Below are 20,593 nucleotides of genomic sequence, written 5' to 3'. Positions count from 1 at the left end.
GTGGCTTGAGGCAGTATTTGGACTGGAAGAGTTATTATTTTTAATGATGGGAGACATGAGTATACTGAAGGTGAGTGAAGTGTGGTGCAAAGGAAGAAAAGGAAAATGCAATAAATAGATCACGAATAGTGTAGTATCCCGAAGTGAGTAGCAGTGTAGGAGATCAAGAAGCAGCTAAGATTTAGGTGCGTTCTTCAGAAGGAAGAACAAAGCAAGAAAAGACAAGTGAAGATGCCAAAACATTTTGAGTCAGAGATGTGAAAACGCTCAGCGGACCACATTGGTCCTCAGTTCTCCCAAATGAGGGGAGGTCATCTACTGAACATGAGGAACGGGAGCTGAGGCTGCAGATTCAAAGGAAGGAAACAAAGTGATACGTTTGTTGAGGTAGCCTCCTACCCAGACCCAGGCTTCAGCAGGCTACTGCCATTTCTGCTGAAGTCCAGATGCAAATGTGGAAAAAGAATGGACACAAAACGATCTCAAGTGAAATCTCGCTCACTTTAAAATAAAGAGGGGTAAAAAGTCTAAGTTGCCCTGTGAACGTGTCTCTCCCCTAGAAAAGTTTGGATTCCAAGAAGGCATTTCTCAAAGGAAATATTTGCTCTTGTAAAAATATTATGTTAAGAGAATTCTAATAATTTGGGTCCACATCCACCCAGAGTAATGACAAACAAGGAGTGCTGATTTCTGACTGCTCGAGAAATAATTACTTAGCCCGGCAGAGTTCTTTTTAAGATCCAAAGGATGCCAGTATGGAAAAGACGAAAGGCACTGATGAAAATGTGTTTTCTGTTAAGTAGGTTATGGAAGAAGCCCAAAAATACTGAAGTAGTAAACATTTCAAAGAGAAACAGTGGAGGGAGTCCAAATTCCCAGTAATTTCGCTGGAATAAATTCAGTGAGATCTTTATGAGGTTTAACCCCTTCATGTCCTAGAATAATTCACCAGAATATAACAAAAGGTCGTCACGTTCTAATTAATTTGGAAAAAGAACTCTAAAACTGGATTCCGTAAGTGTTAAATCACTGAAGCTAAACTCACATGCAACTAAAACAGAAATGGGCCAACTGTTGCCCCTGGGCCAATTTCAACCCACTGCATGTCCTTTTTTCTTTTCTTGCTTTCCTTTGAACTTTCTTATTTTCTTTCTTTCTCTCTTCCTGGCCCACAGTCTAAGAATGGCTTTTACATTTCTAAATGGTTTCATTTAAAATGGTTACCTAAATACTTTCTTAATGTCTTTGATTTTATTTCTTGGCTGGCAAAGCCTAAAAATTTCCTATTTGGTTCTTTGCTGAAGAAATTTGCCAACCTCTATACTAAATTATCCTAAGACTGGGAATTTAAGAAAAGGAAGAGGGGAGTTTGAGGGAAGTTTGAGGGAAGAGCACTCCCCTCAAGAAGGGAGCATGTATTCCTGGATATAACTGAAATATTATTATGATACTGTTTGTCCACAAATATTCGTCCACTTATACTAGTTTTCCTATAGTAGTCACAGATTTGCCTTGCATTTTATCATTTGCCTCCATAGTGGCTTTAAAAATAAATCAGTCTACTCCAAAACAAACTCAAGTGGGGTTATGGACATTGGGGAGGGCATGTGCTATGGTGAGTGCTGTGAAGTGTGTAAACCTGGCGATTCCCAGACCTGTACCCCTGGGGCTAGTAATACATTATATGTTAATAAAACAATTTAAAAATTAAAAAAAATAAATCAGTCTAACATGTTGCAGTGGTCTTAAGGTGCATGCCTGTGTTTGCAAATAACTGTGTTACCAAGACGGCAGGGTCTGGAGCTAAATTAACCATCTGTTGGAGGGACGAAAGGTGAGTAAGATGGCTAACCCCTGGGGAGAACAAAGATCTTAAGATCACAAAGCATTTTTGTATTAGGTATCCAAAGACATGGGTGAGCCAGTCCAAAGTCTGGAAGCTGAGATGCAGAGTGCCATCTAAAAGAATCCCAGAAGTTAAAGAAGGAGGGTAGGCAGGGAGTGGAACTTAACATCAAGGAAGTGTTCTTGAGCAAATAGAATTTAAAGATGCTCGGACCAGATTTCCTTCTTTCACATCTTCAGGGGTTCAGCCACATGTGCATTTCTGCTGAATGAATGAATCCGCATCTGAGTGGGTGCAGATGGCCAGTTTGACCAGGGGGGAGTTGTGGTTCCTATTGACTATCCTTGGAGTGATTTGCTTCTGGGTAACAACAGAGTTCTGACAACAAAAAGTGATTTTTCTCTCACTTTGTCTCAATTATTCTCCCAATGATCTCACGAGTTATTATTTTTTTCCATGACAGATAGACAAGCTGACACTTTGAGCAGTTAAACAACTTGACCAAGGGCAGCTACCTAGTAAATGAAAGTCAGGATCTGGACCCAGACCTTTCTTCACTGGAGCCCAACAGCACTTTTTACCATTAACCTTTTATCAAAGCTTATACTCTGTTAGAGTGATCTCTTGAGTACTAGGCTTAACCAACTGGGTTAACCAGTTAACACATAATCTGAAATGCCCAGAGGACTTCCACCTTGAGCAAACTAAACACATTTGGGCATTTAAAAAATCCTTGTTGACTCCGAATTTTGGACAGTGGCATTTTTTTGTTAGTTTGTTCAGTAATTTTTAAAATGTATTTTTATTTTTAATATGCCTTATTGCAGTACAATTGATATAAATAAACTAAATATATTTAAGGTATACAATTTGATGAATTTTGATTTATGTATACACCTGTGAGACTACCCCAAAGTAATGAACATACCCATTAACCCCCAACTTTTCCTCATGCCCCTCATGATCTTTTCTCCTGCTCCTCTTTCCACTCACCCAGCCCTTACCCTAGCCAAATCTGTGTTCTGTTGCATTACATTACAGATTTGTTTGCATTTACTAAAATGTTAAATAAATAGGATCATACTGTTATGTGTTCTTTTTTTTTTGTCTGGCTTCCTCTATGAAGCATGATTATTTTGAAGTTTATCCCTGTTTAACATGTATGAATAGTTTATTGCTGAGTAGGACTCCATTGTATGGATGTACCATAGGTTTTTTTCTCACCCATTCACCTGTTGATATACAGTTGATTGGTTTTTATTCTCTTGGGTAAATACTTAAATATGGAAAGGCTGGATCATATGGTCAGTGGGTGTTTAGCTTTTTACAGAATTGTCAAACACGTTTTCAAAGTGGTTGCACCATTTTGCATTCTCACCAACAGAGTATGAGAATTCTAGTTCTTTCACAATCTTGCCAACACTTGAAATGGTTAGCCTTTCTAATTTTAGCCATTCTAATAGGTGCATAGTTGTATCTCACTGTGGCTTTGGTTTGCATTCCCCTAATGACCAACGACAGTAAGATATCCTTCATGTGCTTCTTTGCCATCATTATACTTTTTCGGTGAAGTATCTGTTCAAATCGTTTGCCCATTTTTTATTGGGTTGTTTGTTTTCTTATTACTGAGTTTTGAAGTTTCTTAATCTCTTGTGTTTTAAGGCCTTTATCAGATGCATGATTTGCAAAGTTTCTCCCAGCCTGTGGCTTGTCTTTTCAATCTCTTAACAGAGCCTTAGAAGAGCAGCTTTTAGTTTTGGTGAAATCAAATTTTTTATTTGTTTTTAACATACATTTGTGTTTGGACCAATTGTTAAACTTATAGCAAATACCACACAGAATATTTATGGTTCCCATAGAGAATTTTCTGCTTTTCTTATTTACTTTACCCCCAGAAAGTCACTTTCAATGCCTTAAGAGATGATAAGAAATTCTCTGAGAATTCTTTCAGTCATATATTCCATTCCCAGAGTGGTCCTAATATTTGGAGATGAATGAGTTCCCGGGATTTTATTCATCTTAGAGAGGAGATGGGGCCCAAGCTATGATCATAATTGAAAGTTTATATGATTTACTGAACATTGGTATTGCTGAGAAGTAAATCATATCATCATCATTTTAAAGCCCTGTATCCTAAAGAGTTCAAATAATTCAACATTGGAAGCAAATTCAGTAATCATTTTTTCCAGGAGCCTCAGTAGCACAGACTTCCTTCCCGTGGCATCTTCCCTCTTTCATTTGGGTTTTTGCTTAAAAATCACCCCTTCAGAGAGACTTCCATCCTACCCAAAATGGCAAATCCCAACCCGCCCATCGAAGTCGATTTCCTTTCTTAGCTTTGCTTTCCCCAAAACACTTAACCACTACCCAAAACTTTACTGTGTACCTAGATTATGCTTCTGTCTTTATTTATTCTCTGCTCCCTCTATAGGATGACTTCTTTTATTACCATGTCCAGGCACCCACTGTGTAACCATTCAAAAAATATGTATCGAGGTGAATGAATTTCATCTCAGCCTGAGTGGCTGTTTTGACAAGTAACACACTGTACTGGAAAAAGAGCCACGTGTCCTGTATTCTCTGCCTTTCTCTGCCTCCAGCTACGGAACAAATGGGTTGAGTTTGTGCTGTTAAGGACTGTTCCAGTTCCGTCACACCTCGATCATAGGAAATTCATACCATAAGGCAGCTCCAGCCAGTGTGGGTCTCTGAAAATATTAGATTTTTTTCTTTTAGGCAAACAAATTTAGCTTTTCTAAAAAAGAAAAACTGAAACCAAATGGAGAAAATTTCTATTTTTTTTCCTACTGGTTTGAGGGTCTGCTTCCTTTGGGAAACTTACTTTGATGAATACTAGGCATGATCTGAGAATCTTGATGTTCCAATGGGCAGGTATCATTATTGGTTTCACTCTACAGATAGGAAAACAGGCATTGGGAGCTCCAAAATCTGCCTAAAGCAACGGCAAGCCAGGAAGTAATAAAACAGGACTGAGCCCAAAAGTCTGACTCAGGAGTCCAGGTTATTTCTTCTATGTTTTATTGAATTTTATTTAATGTTATGCTTTTTTAATAGATACTACATTTACATGAAGAAGCAAAACAACATAAAAAGTTTATATACTGGGAATCTTATTTCCACCCTCTTCTCTCCTTCCTATTAAAAACACTTTATTAGATTTTAAAATTTACCTTTTCATTGTTTCCTTATACAAATGAATATTTTTGTTTCTCTTCATTTTTGCCATGAAGATAACATCCCAGATCCACTGTTTTATTGGGGAAAAAGTCATGATTTTAAATATGTATTGTTCAGTCATTATGTTGGAGAATTTCAAACCAATGGAAAAAATCAAAAGGAATATCACAACATGAACACAACATGAACAACATGAACACTAATGTGCGCTTTACCTAGATTTTCCCAATTTTAACATTTTGCCACTTTACTTTTTCTTCTCTACTGAACTGTTTGTTGTTGTTTTGCTGAATCATTTGAAAGTAAGATGATGTATCATGATACATCACCCCTATATACTGCAGTGTGTAACTTCCAAGTATCCAAAATACCATCCTTACACCTTGCAAAAGTAATATTGATTTAATAACATCTAATATACAATCCAGATTCAGGTTTCCTTAATTGTACTAATAATGTTCTTTATAACTGTTTACTTTTTTCTGACTCAGGAAATTATAAATTACACTTAAGTTTCATGCCTCTTTAATGTCCTTTTATCTAGAAAAGTTTCCCACAACTTTTTTGTTTGTTTATTTATCTTTCATGATATTAACATTCTTGAAGCCATGCCAGTTTTTTAAACCATCTCACACTTGGGATTTGTCTGCATGTGTTCTTGTATATTTCAGACAAACTCTTCTAATAAGGCCACTACGTGGGTGATGTTATGTTCTTGCCACTGCATCACATCAGGGGGTGCTGAATTTCAGATTTTCTTTTATTGACAATGTTACCTTTTATAACTTGGTTGAGGTTTGTTCACCAAAGCTTTCCTTTGTGACCAAAAACTTTTCTCTTGGTGCTCTGTGAATACCCTGTTTCCCACAATCTGTCACCGGTAATTCTTACTATCCACTGATAATCTGTGTCTGAATCACATTGCCATTAGGATTGCAAAATGATAGTGTTCTAATTCTACCGTTCCTTCTCCATTTATTAACTGAAATTCTAAGTAAGGACTTACTCTCGTATACAAACTTTTAAAAAAATATTTTATTTATTTATTTGACAGACAGCGAGAGAGGGAGCACAAGCAGGGGGAGTGGGAGAGGGAGAAGCAGGCTTCCCGCAGAGCAGGGAGCCTGAGGCGGGGCTCGATCCCAGAACCCTGGGATCATGACCTGAGTTAAAGGCAGATGCTTAACGACTGAGCCACCCAGGTAAGCCCTGATACACACTTTTAAATTTAGTATCATTCTCATCTTAATGGATTTTTTTATCCTTACCATTACTATCATTACCCTTTTTGATGCTCAAAACTTTGATGTTTCAATGTTGACCTGATCCTATTTTCATTTCACCTGTTTCCTAAGTCTTCGAGTACTGTCTTGCTTTCAGGCACAGCTAAATGTACATATCATAGCTGGTACTTTGCTTAAATGCAATACTTTTTCTTTTAAAATATATCCTGGACCAGTTAGAATGGCCAAAATTAACAAAACAGTAAACAACAAGTGTTGGAGAGGATGTGGAGAAAGGGGAACACTTTTACACTGTTGGTGGGAATGCAAGTTGGTGCAGCCACTTTGGAAAACAGTGTGGAGATTTCTTAAGGAATTAAAAATAGAGCTACTCTATAACCCTGCAATTACACTACTGGGTATTTACCCCAAAGATACAGATGTAGTGAAAAGAAGGGCCATATGCACCCCAATGTTCATAGCAGCAATGACCAGAGTTGCCACACTGTGGAAAGAGCCAAGATGCCCTTCAACAGATGAATGGATAAAGAAGATATGGTTCATGTACACCATGGAGTATTATGTCTCCATCAGAAAGGATGAATACCCAACTTTTGTATCAACCTGGACAAGACTGGAAGAGATTATGCTGAGTGAAGTGAGTCAAGCAGAGAGAGTCAATTATCATATGGTTTCACTTACTTGCAGAGCATAAGGAATAACACAGAGGACATTGGGAGATGGAGAGGAGAAGTGAGTTGGGGGAAATCGGAGGGGAGACAAACCATGAGAGACTGTGGACTCTTGAGAGTCAAACTGAGGGTTTTAGTGGGGGTGGGGTGAGCCTGGTGGTGGGCGTTAAGGAGGGCATGTATTGCATGGAACACTGGGTCTGGTGCATAAACAATAAATCTTGGAACACTGAAAAAATAAAATAAAATTTTTAAAAAAATATGTATCCTGGAGATTTCCAAATCAGTGTACTGAGAATGTCCTCATTTAAAAAAACAACAAAACAAAACAAAACAAAACAAAAAAACTTGTGCATTGTCTGCATTGTCTTTTATTCTGTGGACTGTTTACTAAATCAGTCCTCTTGCTGGACATTCAGTTATTTCCAAACAACATCATGGTGCAAAACCTGACACATACATCTTTTCATATCTGCGCATTTGTAGAATAAATTCCTGGAAGTGGCATTGCCAAATGAGTGAAATGCATGCCTAGTTGTTATATGCCAAGTTCCCCTATATGGATTGTTCCACTTTGCACTTCTACTAATGGATGATCCCTGGATTGCTGCTAGCAAGGTGTATTTCTGAAGTTCTAGTGGTACCTTCCAAATTTCCCATCTTCTTGATTGGCGTGGAAGTCGCAACTGCACCTGTGGACCAGTTCAGTGATGATTTTCTAGGAGTTGTTCCTGGAGGCCCCGCTTAGAGCCTACTCTTTGCTTGCTTCTAATAATTTTGTAAGCACCTATTTCCCATGTTCAGATCCCTTTCCATATAAAACGCTTAGAGAGGTTTCAGCTTGATTAACACATTCTTTTTTTGGCTTCCCTCCCTTCCTTGGCTTACATCACCTACTCTCATGGGGTCATTCCTACTTCCCAAATTAATAACTGCATCCCAATCTTGCATCAAGTTCAACTTTTGGAAGCATTCAAATTGAGAAAACAATGGATATGCATTACTCTTGTAATTAGGGCAGAACATTCTTTTAAAATCTTGTTACAAGGAGTTGTCAATTTTTCAAAAATACCAAATATCTCCTAAGAGGATATTGTTATTTGTTTTTTGATTTGAACTAAAGGTATAAATCTTTATCTCCTAAAGTGGGATCATATTTGAAAGTATGAATATGGATATTGTTTCCACATCTCTGAGACCACTAAAAATGTTCCATTCCTCCTAATCTGTTCAAGTCAGTAGAGAAAAACTAAAAATAGGCTACAAACAGAAGAAAAAGATAGGAAAAAAACACAACTAAACAACTTTCTGATCTAAAGGAAAGAAATATGTGGTTGTTTACTTGAATAGTGATGTTTTCTCATACCAAGAAGCTAAATGACTTTCACAGTGGCTTGAAGAAAGAAGTATAAATGAAGGAGACACCGTGTGTTCAGGAGGGCAAGCCGGGGCTGGAAGCCCCCTTACCAGCAGCATTACAAGGGCAGGTGGAGCAGTACGATGGTCTTATTGTCCACTTAAGACCACCAAACTCCAAGGATGAGCATAGACTGCCTATCTGTCACCTTTTGGGAATTATCCTTAACTGAGGTCTGCAATCTTTCCCAGTAACCCCTGTGACCCATCCCACATGGACAATCTTTGGCAGACATGTCGGAAAACTTTTAGACTCCATCTTCTCAAATGAGGTTAGGAAAACAAGACATCTCATTGGATGATGTTGGTGTGAAGGATAAACCTTGCCTTTGAGTTAGGTGTAACTATATAAAACTGTCTTGAAATTGTTTACAGAGCAGGAAAGGTGGTAAAAACATGCCCTATTTCACATCGTGACTGCTATTACTAATGGTAACTGCTGATTTTTTTGAGTGATATGCCTCATCTTCTATATTTAATTTCACAGCAACCCTTTTGGGGAGGAGAAAGATGGTGGAGGTGTAGGAGACCTAAATTTCATCTGGTCTTACAGCAACCCTTTGAGGTAGGTATATTCTGTCTTGTTCTACGCATCAGGAAAGTGAGATGCAAGAAGGGTAAGCAATACAAAGCTTTCACTACTAATGCGTGTAGAACTGGGCTTGTAATCTAACAGCTATAGCATAAACATAGTTCTTACTACTGCTGATCATGAGGACAGGAAATGTCAGAAGCACTTTTAAAATTTAGCAACAACAGGTTCAGTATGGTTATCACGTTGTAGGTTTTGGAATGATTCATCACCCATCCCCCAAGCTGACCACTATAATGCGCCATTATTAATCATCCTGTTGTTACTTTTACCCATCTTGATATATGGCTTGAGTCTTGGGTTTCAGAGCAGAAGCACCAGATTCTTATTTGAATGTTGTAATAGGAATGGGCTTTGTTTGTGCCTTTTTCTTGCTCGTGTTATCACCAGTGCTATTAGAACAGATTCATGTGGTGTCATTCCTCATTCCCATTACAACATTTATCACAATAATATGGTGCAGTATTGGAATTTTAATGGCTCATATATTCTGTGAAACATGACGGTAATAAACTGTAATGCTTTGACCTCAGCTTCTTAATATTTGATGCATTGCCCATTCCCTACCCCACCTTGCTGCCTCCTTCCCTCATGCTACTTGAGTGTGGATGAGGTAGAATGGTAGTCGGTCAAAGAAAGAAACATTTACCAAGTGGAATACACCTGTTTATAAGCCTATTAAAAGTGTATAGACATTCATGTTCTATTTTGAAAAGAACAAATCACAATTTCCCCTCATGACAGAGAAAACAAGGAGAATGCAAACTAGAAAACATGAATCAGCTCTTATTACAGGGAACACAACATGAACAGAAACTGATACATTTATCATCTATTCTTGAGGCAATGGTTAACCCGAGAGCCAAAGCAACTTCCTTCTTCCTGCAGTTGGCGCATATGTCTGTGGACAAAGTGCAAAATATCAGAAGGGAAGTCAAAGACAAATTCAACAACAAAGCTTTATTATTTATATAGAACCCATGCCGTGACTCAGGTATGAGCCAGGAATAAGAGCTTTCGTGGAGCTAGCCAAGAAATACCATGACTGAAAGGAATTGTTGACCCATCTACTTCACAGTTTAATTTCTCTATCACTGGGCTCTTTATCACAACGTTCAAAAAACAAAAGTACAATTATTCTTGTTACAACTTTCCATGAAAAATGAAGTGCTATGTTCTTCTGGCACTAATTATGAGTCTGTCACTTTTCTATAAATTGGTGATATCAAAATGAAAATGCTTGACCTCACCGCCGCCGAAGTGTTGAAGCTTAAATAAAGTCTGTGGGGAGTAGAGGGTGCTGGCATAAAAAGCGAGCTGAATTACCTTGGGGTATTGACCATGCTCTATGACTTGACCTTCAGTTGTGTAAATCCAGAAACTCAATTTTCAGTTCCCCAGAGTTCATCAGGCTCAGGTTGACTTAATCATGTAGGATACTTCATGCTGCAATATAAGCAGAATGCTAATATTTTAATTTACAAAGAAAATACTGCTAAAGGCTGACTCCAAAGTTTAATGGGATAGCCTAATGATGCATTCCCTCCTACCACAGGGATATTTCTTCTAGAGATCAGATAGGGCAAGTCCATGGGGGAGAGCACTCTGTTCTTTTTTCCTAATAGGATTATTAACCATTTTTCTTCTTTCAAGCTTGTATGTTTTATTGCTGGTCAATTTGCTTTTCTTGATATAAATCTTCTTTATATTTTTTATTGCCATGTACACAGGGTAGATGTTCCTTGAGTCTTTTTCTTTCTTTTTTTCAATTTTTTTATTTAAATTCAATTAGACAACATATAGAACATCATTAGTTTCAGATGTACAGTTCTGTAATTCATCAGTTATATGTAACACCCAGTGCCCATCACATCATGTGCCCTCCTTAATGCCCATTACCCAGTTACCCCATCCCCTCACCCAACTCCCCTCTAGCAATCCTCAGTTTTTTCCTATAGTTAAGAGCCTCTCGTGGTTTTTCTCCCTCTCTGATTTGTTCCCATTCCATTTTTCCCTCCCTTCCCCTATGATCCTCTGGCTGTTTTTTATATTCCACGTATGAGTGAAACCATATGATAATTATCTTTCTCTGATTGACTTATTTCACTCAGCATAATACCCTCCAGTTTCATCCATGTTGATGTAAATGGTAAGTTTTCATCCTTTCTGATGGCTGAGTAGTATTCCATTGTATATACATACCACATCTTCTTTATCTGCTCATCCGTCAATGGACGTGTCAGCTCTTTCCACAGTTTGGCTATAGCAGACACTGCTGCTATAAACATTGGGGTACAGGTGCCCCTTCTGATTACTACATTTGTATCCTTGGGATAAATATCTAGTAGTGCAATTGCTGGGTCATAGGGTAGCTCTATTTTTACCTTCTTGAGGAACCTCCATGCTGTTCTCCAGAGTGGCTGTACAAGTCTTTTTCTTTCTGTCTGTTTTCCTGGTTTTTAGTCCCAATGTATATTTTGTACTTAAAATGCTTCTGCAAATGTTTAATCTGTGGTTTCCAGTTGCTATCACAGAACATCTGTCCCAGAAATACTCTGAAAAAAGCGGTCCCACTGTCAATGAGGCTTGGGAAATCATGTGTACTCTGTGCTATGATTAGTGCACTTCAACATAGTGCAGGCTCTGACAAACTCTATCCCATAAGTACACCCATATAAGTTTGTTAACCTAGTGTTACCCAAACTTCCTGTCCAGGGAAATCTTTTGTCTTGTAGCATCAATGAATATCTCACAGGAAACACTAATCATATCTGTTGTGATTTCCCTAATCACTTAACTCCCAGTCTGAGTTCTAGAAATGATATTCTAGAATTTTGATGTGTCTGTATATACATAGATCATTATAGAATAAATTAGGAAGCAACAGACCTGAAAAATCTGTAACATTTCTTCCAAACTCCAAATCCATATGCCCAATTTCAGAATATTATTATTCTGAATATTATTAATCACCATGTCTTTTTTTTTTTTCTAAATATTTCTTGAGTTTGGTTCTTCTTCACTCCATAGCTACTGCCTTGTTTTACACTCTCATTACTCCACAACATAACCCATTCTATGCTGTGGAATAAAGGCTTATTCTTATATGTCCCCCCAGGACTTATATGTTAATGCCTTAATCCCCAGTGTTATTAGGGGGTGGGGCCTTTCGGAGGCAATTAAGTCATGAGGATGGGGGCCTCATGGTGAATGGGGTTACTGCCCTTATAAGGGAAGACACTACAGATATAATCTCTCTCTTTCCACCAAGTGAGGATGCAGCAAGAAGGTGGCCATCTGCAAACTGGGAAGGGGGCCCTTACCTAGAACCCAACCATGCTAGAATTCTGAACTCAGACCTCTAGGCACAAGAGTTGTAAGAAACAAATTTCTGTTAGTTAAGCCACCTAGTGTCTGTTAGAGCAGCCTGGATTGACTCAGACTTTCCTTCATCTAGCTCTCCCCAAATTTATCCGCAGTTTTTAATAAAATGATCTCTTATATTACCTTCTTTAACATTAAAAATTTTTAATCATTTTAGGTAATTTGATCAGAGCAAATTATAGATACAGAAAAATTAAAAGTAAACCTTTCATTATATCATATAATGATGTAATTTGATCAGAGCAAATATAGATACAGAGAAATTAAAAGTAAACCATTTATCACATCATATAGACAAAAGATCATTAAGGTTTTCTTTTGTTAATTGTTAATATGTGTCCTCTGCTAGTGCTTTTCTGAACTGATTGTAGGCATTACTTATATATTAAGAATATTAATTCATGTATTTTATTTGTTGCAAGTATTTGTCTTGGTTTTTACTTGCTTATCCAATATTTTAATCTTTTCCTTTAGGTACTTTGTTATTAATTTTAAATTTAACTCTTTCATACAAAAATAATTACTCCCTTAGAGATAAATCTTCAGAGTCTTCCCAAGTTACTCAGTATGATGGTGTCTTCCTTTCCAGTCCTCTCCATAGCCCTTCCTTCTCTATGTGTGGTGATTTAGCCTCTCCTAACTATGTGTAATTCTCTTAAAGTGGTTTGCCTCCAATCAAACTGAGTGCTCTCTGCCAAAAAAAAAGTTCGCCGATCCCCCAAGCTGGGAAACCCTCATTCATTCTTTAGACTTGGTTCAAATTGAATGTGCCATTCTCTTTCTACAGCATCCTCTGCTTCCTTTGAAGTAGAGAAGTTACAGCACTGTATTATAATCACTGCTTATTTCTTTCTCTTTTCCACCGGTCTAAGAAAGCAGGACATGTTCTTATATCTACAGTGCATGACATATAGTAGACTTCAACAAGCAATTGCAGAAAGAAAAAAGAAAGAAAGAGGGAAGAAGGAAGGAAGGAAGGAAGAAAACAAGGGTGCCTTGGTGGCTCAGTGGCTTAAGCCTCTGCCTTCAGCTCAGGTCATGTCTCAGGGTCCTGGGATCAAGCCCCGCATTGGGCTCTTTGCTCAGCGGGCAGCCTGCTTCCCCCTTTCTCTCTGCCTGCCTCTCTGCTTACTTGTGATCTCTCTCTCTTTCTAATAAGTAAGTAAAATCTTTAAAAAAAAAAAAGAAAGAAAGAAAAGAGCAAGCTAGTGTAAGTATACAGAAGATATATGACTAACTCTGCGTGGAGAAAGAAAGGTTTTACAAGAGAAGGTGATATTTGCAGAAGCTATTGAAGCAGGAGTAGAAATGTGTTAAAAACAAAACAAAACAAAAAAGACTTTTCAAATATAGCCAAAAGTCAGAATCTACTACTTGCTTTTTCACTGAAAAAGAAACAATGCAGAAGATTCTCTTGGATAAATATTTTTAGTGCAGCTATTTGGGACCATGGTGCCATTCCATGATGAGAACATTTTTTTTTTTAAAGAACCAAAAAAACAGAAAACTGCCCCCCCTCCAAAATGGAAAACATATCCATATTAGAAGATCTAAAAGAATTCTCTGGAGGTAAGTTTTAAGGAATGAAAGATGACAGCCTGACTGAGTGATCTGACCAAGTTTCTTTCTCATCCTCTTAAATAACCACATGTAGCCTTTCAAGAAAGCAGTTTACTATTAACATCAAAGAAAATTTCTCCTTGAAGCAAGATGAGATGAATCAAGCAAGATTGGAAACTGGTCCAAGATAAATATTTTAAGGCAACATGAAAATATTTAGGACATTTGTGATAGGATAAAAAGGAATTAATGGACTGTTGATGAACTAAGGGAAAGTCAGTAAAGATATTAAAAGAAAGATTCTTACAGAGCTGATTCTAAAAGTGATGCAATAAATGATGGAGCATGCTCAGAGAGCAACAATATGCTACCAGGGAATGAGACTGAGTAATTTAAAGCAATGATTATATATAAATGTGTGTGAGAGCATTCACTGGCTGGCAGAAAATAAAGCACATTTGCCTGATCTCTTTTTGATTTATTACATGAGTTCTCATGATCTGCAATGACCTGATCATGTAAGAATACATGACCTCACTGCCTCCTTTCACCCTATCCTGAAAATTCCTTAGCTTCCCATTGTCGTGATGTCAGTCCCCATTACCTTCTTCGACCCAGAGCTACCCAGACTTTGTAATAGAAATTGTGGTGCGCCACCCAGATCTTCCCTATTCCTCTAGAAATAGAGTCAGTCGTTCTGGGATGCATTTCCCCAGCTTCAAAGAGGGTTGACTTCTGCATCCCTCTGGGGATTACCTTCGGGGAGATTCTTCACCCAAAGTTATGCCCTCTGCTTGTGCTAATGCCGAAGTCAAAGGCCTAGCTCCGCACCCTGAATTTGGAACAGTTAAACATGGAGATCTCAGCTGAGTGCCCAGTCTAATTCGAATCTGTATTACAGTTCAGCTTCTACCTCCACCCAATTTTGATTCCCTCATTTTTATGTGTTATTTCTGCGTTCAATCCCCAGCCAACTTGATGTACACAGATTTTCTTCTCAGACAGAACCCATTTCCAAGAACTTGTGACAAAAGGCAGTGAAGTGGTCCTAGAAAGCAGAATTTAAAGTAAAGTTTTAGAGCTACCTCACCCCTGGTGAGATGACAACGAGGACCCCTTTACTGGTGGAGGAGTCCTCGCAGCCCTTGGCTTGCTACGTGTTACAGCTGTGCAGTTTGTTATGGCTTTCATCCATGCAGAAGTGGAAAGAAATACCAGTAGAAGTAAAGATGCCAGCTCGTATACTATCTCAAGTGTTGGTTAGTTTGTTTTAAGATTGTACTTATTTGTGTGAGAGAGAGCACAGGCAGGGGGAACAGCAGAGGCAGAGGGAAAAGCAGGATCCCTGCTGAGCAAGGAGTCCAATGTGGGACTTGATCCCAGGACCTGGGATCATGACCCAAGCCAAAGGCAGACACTTAACTAACTGAACCACCCAGGCGTCCCTATCTCAAGTGTTTGAAAGGTATAAGGGAAGAAGTAATTATAAAAGACTAGGAAGCTGGACCCCGTTACTAAGTGCCACTGTGCCCTACAGAAAGATAATGGAAGTTTGAGAGTCATTGTCCTTGTATCTACTGCTCTGTAACAAACCAATCTAAAACTTGGTGGCAACAAAGAAAACACCTATTTCCTTCACAAATCTGTAATTGGGTAGGGCCCAGGGAAAATATCTCATCTCTCCTCCCCTTAGCATCAGATGGAGTGGCTGAAACACTAGAGGCTGGAATTATCCAGTGGCTTATTCAATCATAGTTCAGGTGGTTGATACTACCTACCGACTAAAACACTTACACATGACCTTTCCATGCAGCTGCTTGTCTTTTTCATAGCAAGGTAGCTGGATTCTCAAGACAAAAGCTCCAAGAAGGGGAAAAGAGTCAAGTGAAAGCCATATTGCTTTTCTTTTTCTTAAAGATTTATTTTTGGGGGGATAGTGGGCAAAGGGAGAGAGAATCCCAAGCAGACTCCACACTGAGTGCAGAGCTGATGCAGGGCTTAACCCTGAGATCACAACCTGATCCAAAACCAAGAATCAGATGCTTGACCAGCTGAGACAACCTGGCACCCCAAAACCAGATTGCTTTTTATGGCTTGGCCCCAGAGGTCATGCAGTGTCAATTTGACAGCATTCTATGTGTTAGATGTGAGTCACAAAGGCTGTCTAGTAGGTATGTCAAAATTTGCTGATATGTTTAAAACCACCAGAGTGATTAATCACTAATATGAGGTGAATTGTAGAAGTCAGAAGTCCTCATTTATTGCATATAAAAAGACGCTCATCCTCCACTGCTAGAATACAGAAAAAACTAAGGATCAGTTTTAGGACTCCAGAGATTATTAAATCCTCAACATCAGCAAGCCTGAGGTGCCAAGGTCAGAGCCTTGATTAGGAAGGACGAAGAAGTCGAGATTTGGAATGGGGACATCAGGGTCAATGCACTCAAGAACCTTGAAACCTCAGGTCATTCTGAACTCTCCAGGTCTGCAAAAGTGGCCCACTCTCTCTTATTAAAGGCAAGCACTCCTCTGCACCCTTTGAAGACAATGCAGAGACATCTGTCTCGTAGAGTGCACCCAGCTAGGTAAGTAATGACTCTCATAAGGGAGGAAACAGACTATAGCCTGAAGAAGCTGTAAGAGTTAGCAAACACAGACCACAGAAGCTCAAAGAGGATTGTGGGACTGAATCCAGACAGTGCTGAACCAAGGAATGCTGAATAACAAACTATGGAAGAGAGAGTTGATCAGTGTAAGACTACTCTCCTGAGACAGAATGTAAGACGCTGGCAGAGACCTCAGAAGACAACGCTCATATGCAAGGAGTAAGCTCAAAAGGCTCAGAGAAGCAGTAATAAGCTAGAGAGAATATACCATATAAAAACAAAACCCACTAACTCTGTACAGTGGGAGGATCCTAGGAAACTGGCCTCACTGAGAAACTCCGTGGTGTCTGTCTTTCGTAGGCCAGGCTAATGGTAAGAGATGTGGTTACAGAGTTGCATCTCTCATAGTAAGGAGGATGATAAGATATTGAAACAATGGAAACTAGCTGATAGTGTTAACAACCAAAAATAAGTGCGTAGAATTGTCATAGTAAGTGTCAAGGTCAAATGGTAACTAGCTGGGGACTGACCCCTGAAGCGCTATGGAGATGATTAAAGCATTACGGAATCCCTAAGGACAAGATAGAGAGACAACCAACCAACAGTCATACAGGTCAAGCCAAAAGACCAAGAGAAACCAAGGAGAAAGATCAGGAGGTGCAGGCAGCTGCCTCGTAAAACGTCCTGATCCCTTGCTTAGTTTCTGGACTTGAGCCATAGCCAGAGAGAAGTAAGGTATCCCCGACCCCTGTGGCTCTGATTACTATATCAGCGCCTCTCTTTCAACTCATATCTCTTGCTGCGTATGTGGGTCTCCAGCTGACAGAGAAGGAAAAGGCCAAGCTTGGTTTAAGAATGAGTTGTCTTGGTGTGCAAGTACAAGCAAGAAATAAACTGTTGTTCTCCTACAATGCCACTCCTGGGTCGCATTGAAAGACACAGGTGAAGGAAAATCCTTCCAATTACCAGATATATGGGGAGTATCCCTGATCACTTACTTTCTGAAGAAAGAGAAGTAGCCTGCCATAAATATAAACAGAAGAATATATACAATAGTGTAATGATTTGGGGGCCTGGGTGGCTCAGTCTGTTCAGTGTCTGCCTTTGGCTCAGGTCATGATCCCAGGGTGCTGGGATTGAGTCCTGCGTCAGGCTCTCTGCTCAGGAGGGAACCTGCTTCTCCCTCTCCTTCTGCCTGCTGCTCGCCTTGCTTATCCACTCACTCCTTCTCTCTCTCTCTCTCTTTCTCTCTCTGTCAAATAAATAAAATCCTAAAAAATAGTGAATGGTTTGGCTTTTGTTCAGGAGTCTGGAAGGGGCCAAGCAGATAGAGACAGACAGATAGAAAGAAGCCTGGGGAAAAGCATGTGGATGTACCTGTGGAAGCAGGCACGAAGTGTGAAGAACTGTGTGTTGGGGAAGGTCATCCAAAGACTTGGAAGCTGGACCAAGGCACTCTGAGATACCTCACCCCCTCCCCTACTTTAGGAATGTGGATTCCACTTACCTTTCCCACTCTCAAAGGCTGCTCCAAAGACATAGCCTTCAGCCACAGTGATGTGGTGTTGAGAACAGGTAAGTGGTATAAGTGACCTAGCCCAGTTAGGGATTTTTTATAAGCTTTCAAGATTTGGAGGGTGGTTGTGGGGATCCACTTGTCTTGCTGCCCAAGACAGCCTCGTATGTAAGTTCCCTTTGCTTATTCAAACTGCCACCTCCCAACTGGGAGTGACCTGTCTCTTTCTTTGGTCTCTCCCTACCCTTCACGTGTGGGGGCCCAACTTCAGATTATACCCAGGAAGCTCCCCAAAGGGTCGTGAACCAACACTGTGCATCCCAAGTTTTAACATCCAAGTGAGAGGATCCACCATGGAAGAAAGAACCAGACAACCAAGTAGATGGAATGGCTTAGTTGGTTGGTTTCAGTCAGTGCCTATCATCAGCATTCCCAGTTCTGGCCCAACATAGCCATGATGTCAGAGAAGAAGGCTATATATGGTTCTAGTAGTATGCGCTCTCAATGCATATCTGCATTTCAGACCAAGACACCTAGTTTATGGGCACATGAGATCCACTGATCCCAACGCATACCACACCATCCTGGATCTGCCAAGTGGATGAGAAGGATGGAATGCCCTTTTAAAGATAAAGTTAAAACACCAACTTGAAACCAAAACCCTACAAGAATAGGGCATCAGCCTTCAGGAAGATGATTATACATAAAGTTAAAAGACCATTATATGGTGCTGGTACTTCAAAAGGTATAATACACAGGTACACGATCCAAGGGGATTGACGTAGTAGTGGCCTTGCTTACCAACATGCCTACTCTGGGACTGGGTATTTCCAATGTTCCAGACCATCAAGGAAGGATAGTTTTGCTCTCAAGGGCATGTCTTTAAATAGTCCTCCCAATTTTAACAGTAAATGGGCAAGTTCAGCCATCACAGTATGAGAAAGGTACAGTGAATAGGAGTCCAAATTCCTCAGAGATGAAGATAAATATCACACCATACAAAAAGCCACCCAGACCAACAGGGCTGCTCATCGTGGGTGAAAAGACTACAGAAGGGGTAGTAGAAAAAGAGATGAGGAGAATCAGTTGTGACCTCAAAGCCACTTAGACTGATGGGGTTTGTAGCTCATCCCACTTACCCTCCTCTTGAGTCTTCACCTACGAAATGAGACCAGTCAGAATCCTAGGGAAGCTGGTCCCAGGCAGGAGTGATCTTACCGTAAGAGGCAAATGGCACAAGGGATAGATAAGGTGGTGCATTGTCCAGCTTGCACCCTTCAGACCAACACAATTGTCCTTCCAGCTGCCAGGAGTGCTAATGCTTCATAGTTGCATCCATCTCTGGGGGTTGTTATCCACCAAAGGGAGTACCTTACCCAAGGTTATGCCCCCTCGCCAGGGGAGCCACACTAATGAGTGATTGCTGCAGGGTGCAAAGTCTTGGCCTCGTTGTCACAATGTATAACAATGCTGAAGGACCCTCTGAGTGCAGGAGCTCCCCGTAGAACTGGCCCAGTCTGGTAACATAGCATCACCTTGAACTCCTCTGTCTGTGCAGTCCTGCTTCCCTCACTTTCTTACCAGTGATGTTCCTATAAGCACAGTCCCTAATAAAACTCCTACACAGAAATCTCTAACTCAGAGCCTGTTTTCCAAGGAACGTTGCATGATGATAACTCTAAACTTTGCCCCTCAATCGGAATGAAATGCTAGAGAGAAATAAATGAGTTTACTGTGTTGTTTGCAGACTGCAGGGTGGTTTTGTTTAGTTCAATGTACTATCTGCAGCCTCCCCTCCCCCCCCCACAGTTCCTTGCCTGTTCCAAGGCACATGGCCCTCCCCATCTTCATTTCCATACCCAACCTGGTCTTCCCATTCCATATCTTTTTGGTTTGTTTTGCTCACATCTATGCATTTTTTTACTGAAGGATAAACAGTACATTTGGTGAACTAATAAAAAGTATACAATTTGATGATTTTTTACCCATGCATATATTCCCCTAATCACCAAGCAGATCAAGATATAGATCCTTTCCGGCACCTCATAAGTGCCCCTTGTGTCCTTCCCAATCTATATCCATCACCCACATCCACAGAGAACCACTCTTCTGAACTTTATCATCACTGGAATCATATAGGATGTTTGCTGTGTCCAAATGTTTGAGGCTATTATGTATAAAACTGCCCCAAATATTGTTATGCACATATTTTCTGTGGACATACATATTCCTTGCTCATGGTGTGAACCGTTGGGCCATAGGCTGGGCCTTGTCGGCATTAGCAGGAATTGTCAGTTTTCCACAGTGCCTGTGTTTTGGACATTCTAGCTGACAGTATATGAGAGTTCCCGTTGCCTCACATTCCTGCTCATACTTGGAACTGTTTGACTTTTAAATTGTTGCCATTCCGATGTTTGTGCAGAGATCACTCTGCATTCCCCTGCATACTGAAGAAGGTGTGCATCTTTTCCTAAACCTAGAAGGTGTGGATATTCTTTTCTGGGAGCTGTGTTCACCCGTGTCCGTCATGCCTTACTGATCCCTGCTTATTAATAAAATA

At 39.9% G+C, this 20,593-nt stretch overlaps 1 pseudogene; it reads right to left on the bottom strand.

Moving 5' to 3' along the window:
* LOC116880678 overlaps positions 1-20,593 on the bottom strand; it is a 77,557-nt pseudogene that overhangs the window by 36,461 nt on the left and 20,503 nt on the right.

The sequence above is a fragment of the Lontra canadensis genome, unplaced genomic scaffold (assembly GCF_010015895.1).
Source record: "Lontra canadensis isolate GAN:19392208 unplaced genomic scaffold, GSC_riverotter_1.0 scaffold67, whole genome shotgun sequence".
NCBI lineage: Eukaryota > Metazoa > Chordata > Mammalia > Carnivora > Mustelidae > Lontra > Lontra canadensis.
Note: the sequence above shows the minus strand (reverse complement) of the source record. Positions and strands in the feature narration are given on the sequence as shown.